We start from the raw sequence: 6,753 nt of genomic DNA, 5'->3' as shown, positions 1-6,753 counted from the left end.
ACCCAAGAGTGATCTAACCTTTGCAAAAACCTTTACCTCAAATGCATTTTTATTGTTAGGTCACACTGATAATTCTCTGTTGCATTACTCTTCCTGTTTAAAAAAATAAATTAAAACAATCTAAGAAGGGAGATAATGTTTAATGGAAAAGGGCAGCGATGAGCTAATGGTTGCCTAGCAACTACTAGACATTGTTTTGCTGCTTCACTCTAGAGAAGCCAAAATAGCGGCTATAATCCTTCTCTAGCCCCCTGGACAGTGTAGGTATGAGTGACAGTTCCCTCTGGGCCCAAATCATTTTCTTCTTTGTCTTGGGCAGCAGATCATTCTTTTTTTTAGCTTCCAAAAGGAGAAAACTCGTTGTCTAATTCTTGAGTACGCTAAAGCCTATACTTTCATCTTTGCAGAAAATCTATGCCTGAACTTCTCAGGTTCTTCCTCTGGGCAGTTTTACTTAAGTATTTTCATCCATTCCCCATTTCTCCCTTTGAGTTTCCCTGTCAATCAATTACCAACCCTGGTGAAGTATTTTTTGAGGTCAAACAAGGCACTTGACATGATTTAGTTTTAGAAAGTCTTCTCCTGTCCAGTCCTCCTTTCTGCTTCCAGGAGGGTGCTGACTGCCCAGTTTTCTAGGGCCCAGAGAAGGCTGGTAAATCTTTGACCATTGGGTATTCTCACAACTAGAGAATGGAGGGAGAGCAGAAACATAGTTATAGAAAGTATGTTAAGACTTTTCAGGATGATAAGCATGATCAGTAAGACTGATGAACCTATTTTTACAATAACATTTCCCTGAGCTTATTCAGAACCCACAAATCTATTTTAAGGAACCCAAAATATCTGAAGTGCTTTAAGGTTTGCTCTTCTAAAACACAAGTAATTGGAAGTAGGTCTTATGTGGCCTTGACTAAAGAGATGAAATAGCCACTGTGTTATAGGTTGTCCATACTAGCTTGCTGATTTGGGACAGATAGAGGGGACAGGATTTCTTGGCCTTCTTATCTTAGTGGGCTGGGTACTCTAGAACAGGAGTTTTAAGTAGGGTCCTCTAGATAGGAAGTGTTTAGGAGATCCAAGAACCACTGGAATCATATCAGAATACAGTGTATATGTTCACATGTGTCTTTTCAGAGAGGGGGTCTGTCTGTGGCCTCCAGAAGTTAAAAGCCAGTGGCAGAGAGGAAGCTGAGGACCTTTGTCAAGAATCTTTTGGTTTCAGAAAAATATACTGAGGACATTTTAATGCAAAAATGTCTCCAAAGGAAGGGAAAATAAGAATTTATTAATTAGCAGGTACTTCAGTTCATTCAGTCAGTCAAAATTTTTTATTGAACACCTACTATGTGCTAGTCATTGTGAAAAGTCCTAGGGATGCAGCCATGAAAAAGGAATGGTCCATTAAACCATGCTGTTGCAGCCAAGGGGGCTGAATAACATTGGCTGAATATATATTATGTGCTAGAGTTTTATGTACAGTAATAAAATCTTTACAAACAACCATATAAACTTCAAATTATTATATTATATATGAACTCAAATTATATATGAACTGAGAGCTTTCTGACTATAGTCAGTCCTTTATCCACCCCACCTATAGGAGCTTAATTTGGAGAATTTTTTGGGCAGAATCCAAGAATACACTGAGTTGGGGTTTGGGTAGTTGAAAAGCAGCTTCTGCCTGGAATACAGTACGGTATTGGGTCTGACTTCCCTAAAGATCCAGGGAGAGGATAGAAAATGCTCTGACCATATTTTACACACAAAATTAATACAGTAATATGAGCCAATGGTAACTGAGTGCTTACTGAATGCCAGGTCTCGGGTTAAACTTTCTACGTGCATTATCTTAATGTCCACAACAAGTTCACAAGGTAAGCATCATTACTAATGCCACTTGACAAATAAGATATTGAGGCTTAGAGAGTTCCCGTAGAGAGTGAGAGTCCAGAGCCTAGACTCAAACCCATTTTACTGTCTTTCTTGTCATCTTTATACAGATATTTAACCTCTTTGGGTCATTAGGAAGCTCTTTGAAGGCTGGAGTCACCAGTTATATTTTTGTTTCTTCCAGAAATTTGGCACATGTGGGGAGTAATAACAGTAATACTAACACACACCCAAACATTCATGCAAGTATCATCAAGAACTATGAAGGGGCTGAGATTTCGCCCTACTTAAAGTCAGCAAGTCAGCCTGCCACTGTTTCATGGATGCTGGTAGAGGATACTGGACTCCTGGATCAGAGACAAAGGACAATTTATTACTCACAAGCAGTAGCCATTGTCTCAGCACTTTTTGCACTGATTCCAATAGTGCGATACTAAGAGGGCCAGATGACACCTGCTCCAGATCTTTATAATGGGAACAGGCATGGCTGCCTTAGCTCCAAAGGAAGACGTTCTTTATCATACTGGACAGTAAGCATGGCCACTCTTTGATCCAGAGGGAGACACTATCTCAATCTTCCAAGGCTGTTTATACACAAACATCCTTGCAAAGATAGCTTGCAACAAAAGGGTAGCTCCGCCTTGCTTGTAAGATGTGGGTAATGCAAGAAACCCCAGAGAACTGTCTCCCCATGAGGATATTACTTGCTATGTATCCGGATCTGAGCACTTTCATATTCATCAATTCCTTTCATCCTCACAGGTCTGTCACATAGGTACTATTAGTAGCTCCATTGTTCAGTAGGAGAACCAAGATACAGAGAGGTTGAGTGACCTGCTTGAAGGTGACACAGTTCACAGTGGTAGTGCTGGCATTTGAATCTGGGCTGCTCCGGAGTCCAGGGTGTAACCGCTTCACCGTTTTAACGTTTGCTGGTATCAGCAACACCTGCTCTGGACACTGTCTTTTTCTCCATAGCTTCTCACCACACGAGAGCACAGTGGTTCTCAAACTGAGTGTACATGAGAGTCACCTGCAGGGTTTGTTATACCAATTTCTGATTCGGGTCTGGCCTGGAACTTGAAAACATGCATTTCTCCATCTCCCAGGTGCTGCTGGGCCAGGATCTCACCTTGGGAACCACTGTGATGTTGTCTAGTTTGTTTATGATCTGTCTTTCCCACTAAAATATGGGCTCCATGAAGCTCAGGATTTTTCTGTTTTGCTCACTGCCGTATCCTCAGTGCTTACAATTGTACCTGGAGCATAACAAGCCCTCAACACATATTTATTGAAAGACTCAGGAAAGCAAATGCAGGGAAGTCCATTTCTTCCGGATTCTGTCATCTGACCGTAACTGTGGAAAACACTCTAGTGCCATCCAGGAGCAGTCAGAGTTTCCCACCACGAGACTCGAGGGAAAGGAGCCAGGACAGGACCTGAAGCGGGCGGCGTGCTCCTGATGCAGCGAGGCCATTTACAAGGCTTCTGACCTCGAGAATTGTTGGAGCCACTTCTAGTAATATGTGAATTTCATAAAAATGTCTTCCAAGCTGCAGAGAAACACCTGAGAACTTTAATTAAGCCTTCCGCCATGGGGAATGGAACTTTTATGCACACGGACTTTAGATTTTCTCCTTTTCTTTTCTTTTTGAGCACTGCTGGTAAGGAAGCGAGTCCCAAGTGAGGATTCCAATTGAGTTCTTTGACACGGAACTTTTCTTTTTCTGTTCCTTTTTTTTTGTTAATGAATATAGTTTATGAGTAGAGCCAGGCTTTTGGGGAATATGAGCATTTATATTAATGGAATTAGACTCAGTAATTTTTTTTTTTTTTTCATTTTTGCAGTATGCGGGCCTCTCACTGTTGTGGCCTCTCCTGTTGCGGAGCACAGGCTCCGGATGCGCAGGCTCAGCGGCCACGGCTCACAGGCCCAGCTGCTCCGCGGCCTGTGGGATCTTCCCAGACGGGGGCACGAACCCGTGTCCCCTGCATTGGCCGGCGGACTCTCAACCACTGTGCCACCAGGGAAGCCCAGACTCAGTATTTATACTGAGGTATCGCTCCCTCCCTATGGTTTATGATAAGACGTGCAAGTTTCACTGGCTTGTTTTTGTCTTTCCCATCCCAGCTTACCTGTGTAGAAAGGAGGTGCTACTCCAAGACAACAATCCTTCAGAATTAATGTGCATTAATCACAGAGGAGCTTATTAAAATGCAGAATCCCAGGCCCCACCCCCAGAGAGGGACCCTGGAGTTCACATTTTTAACAAGTGATTCTTCTGCTTGCTGGTAGTGCATGGATCACACTTTAAGAATCACTGGGGCTTCCCTGGTGGCGCAGTGGTTGAGAGTCCGCCTGCCGATGCAGGGGACACGGGTTCATGCCCCGGTCCGGGAAGATCCCACATACCGCGGAGCAGCTGGGCCCGTGAGCCATGGCCGCTGGGCCTGTGCATCCAGAGCCTGTGCTCCGCAACGGGAGAGGCCACAACAGTGAGAGGCCCGCGTACCACAAAAGAAAAAGAAGAATCACTGGAAGAGGGATAAAGAGCAAAGGCCTGGCCTAAGCCCTAATCCCAGCTCTTGTATGCTAGAGAGAGGAACAGACTGAGAGTCCTCTCTTAGCCTCCCGGCATCGCAGTTTCCTCATCTATAAAAAAGTATAATATGTATTGGCTTCCTTAGAGGGATGCTCCCAAGAGTATGGAGCGTGTAATGAAAACATTTTAGCTTTTCAACCGGCAAGACTTTTATATGTTGTATGTAGAATTAAGGTGTTTCTTTGAGGCAGGAGCATATACAATACTGATTCTCAGCATGTTTAAAAGTTTTTTTCAGTAGAACAATACCATAGTTCCAAGGCTTATATTTTCAATGAGTCATGAATATTTAATACGGACATCAAGACAAGACTTCAAATGGTTCAATTGGAAGGACCAGGTATGTATATATTCACCCATCCACCCATCCATCCATCCACCATCTTTCCATTCACATAAAATGTTGGCCTGTAATCCTGCGCCAGTCTAGCTGCATTAGAATCACTGGAGACCTTGAAAATCAAACAAAACAGTTCCAAACCACATGCTCAGAGATCCAGTAGGTCTGGGTTGAACTCAGAAATCTACATAATATAAGCGTTCAGAGAATGTGATTTCCACACCCTGGGGGGAGATACCAAGGAAAACTTGAGAGAATGAGGATATAAGATGACCCTCAAATAAAGGATGGATTTGGCTAGACAGGGGGAGGGGAGGGGCTCAGCACAAACACAGAGGGGGAAAGCACAGAGGCTCTTCCCAGACAGGGTTCCTGGAAGCAAAAGCAGTGTTAGATAGTCTAAAATGTTACCATTCTAGATGTTGTACAGTTAGGTTTGTGTTTCCCAGAGCGTTAAATACACGGATTCATTCACGAGGACTGTTAATAAGTGGTAGGTGGAAAAGAAGAAAGATCACATTGTTAAACAAATTTGAGAAGCTTGTGATAACAGCAGCGGGAGGTTACTGACTTCTCAGAGGCCCTGATGTGCTGATGATGTGCACCGTCAAGGTCACAGTGGTGCTAACATGCAGTGTTTCCCAAATGTATTTAACCACAGAAACCTGTTCTTCTTAATGGGCCAAGATTCCACGGAACTTACTATGGGAGCTCCTCCTCTCTATATCTATATGTATCAATATATGTACATACATTTATCTATATATTGGTATTTAAGCACATATCTTTTTTTTTTTTGCGGTACGCGGGCCTCTCACTGTTGTGGCCTCTCCCGTTGCGGAGCACAGGCTCTGGACGCCCAGGCTCGGCGGCCGTGGCTCACGGGCCCAGCCGCTCTGCGGCATGTGGGATCTTCCCGGACTGGGGCACGAACCCGTGTCCCCTGCATCGGCAGGCGGACTCTCAACCACTGCGCCACCAGGGAAGCCCTAAGCACATATCTTATAGTAGTAGATGGTTTCAATTTCTACCGTGTACTCACGGTTGCAGGCGCTCACGAGTTTTTTAAATCTTTAAGCAGCTCAGTTTTCATACTATCTCAGGGAGGGTTATTAAGGGGTTTCACTTATTATTGGAATCAATAATCACAACACCTATGTTTTTAAATCCAGCAGGCTTCTACCCAGCACTATCAGGCATCTCTATTTCTCATGTAATCAAGACACCAGGCAAGGTGGGGATTACTTAAACCCTTCTGACCTCAAGTTTACCACCCCACACTGTTTGTCCAAATAATGTCCCCCGGATAGAGCTGGGCCCAACTGCCATGACGATGACTGTCTGTCCTGTCCCGCACACGCATCCACACTCCCCGCATCTCCCTTTACTGGGTGGGCCTATCCATCCTCCAGCTGCTGCTTCAGCTGCTACCAGTGCCCGGCTGTCCCTCTTTGAGAGAACTGCCCTCCACTGAGGGAGGCCGCTTTGCCCAGGGAAGTGAAGCCCCAGGGAAGGCCCACAGCCATTGGCCGACTGGGATAAGGGCAGGAGAGGCTGTCTCCTTTGCCATAAGGCGCCAAGGCTTAACCAGCTCTTTCCCTTCCTCATCGGGTTCACTCTCTCCCTTACAGGTTTTTCCAGACATGCACACCTTTATACATCACTTTCAGAAGACATCTGAGACGTTGCTTCTCAGAAACCTGATCTGAGGTGGCAATCATTGTGATCCAGATTTAAACCTCTGATTTGGCCAAGACCAGGGCCTTCTGAAGCCGCTGTCATCTTACTCGACGGCTCAGCAGTGTTTGTTGCTGTTGACACACCACCTTTCAAATAAGCCTCTTTCCTGTCTTCTGCAACAACCTTCTCTTCTGACCTTCCGGAAGGAAGTTCCACATGAACCTTGCCACAGTGAGTCTA

This window comes from Pseudorca crassidens, chromosome 16, assembly GCF_039906515.1.
Source record: "Pseudorca crassidens isolate mPseCra1 chromosome 16, mPseCra1.hap1, whole genome shotgun sequence".
NCBI lineage: Eukaryota > Metazoa > Chordata > Mammalia > Artiodactyla > Delphinidae > Pseudorca > Pseudorca crassidens.
The sequence above is the reverse complement of the archived record's forward strand: the minus strand, read 5'-3'. Positions refer to the sequence as shown.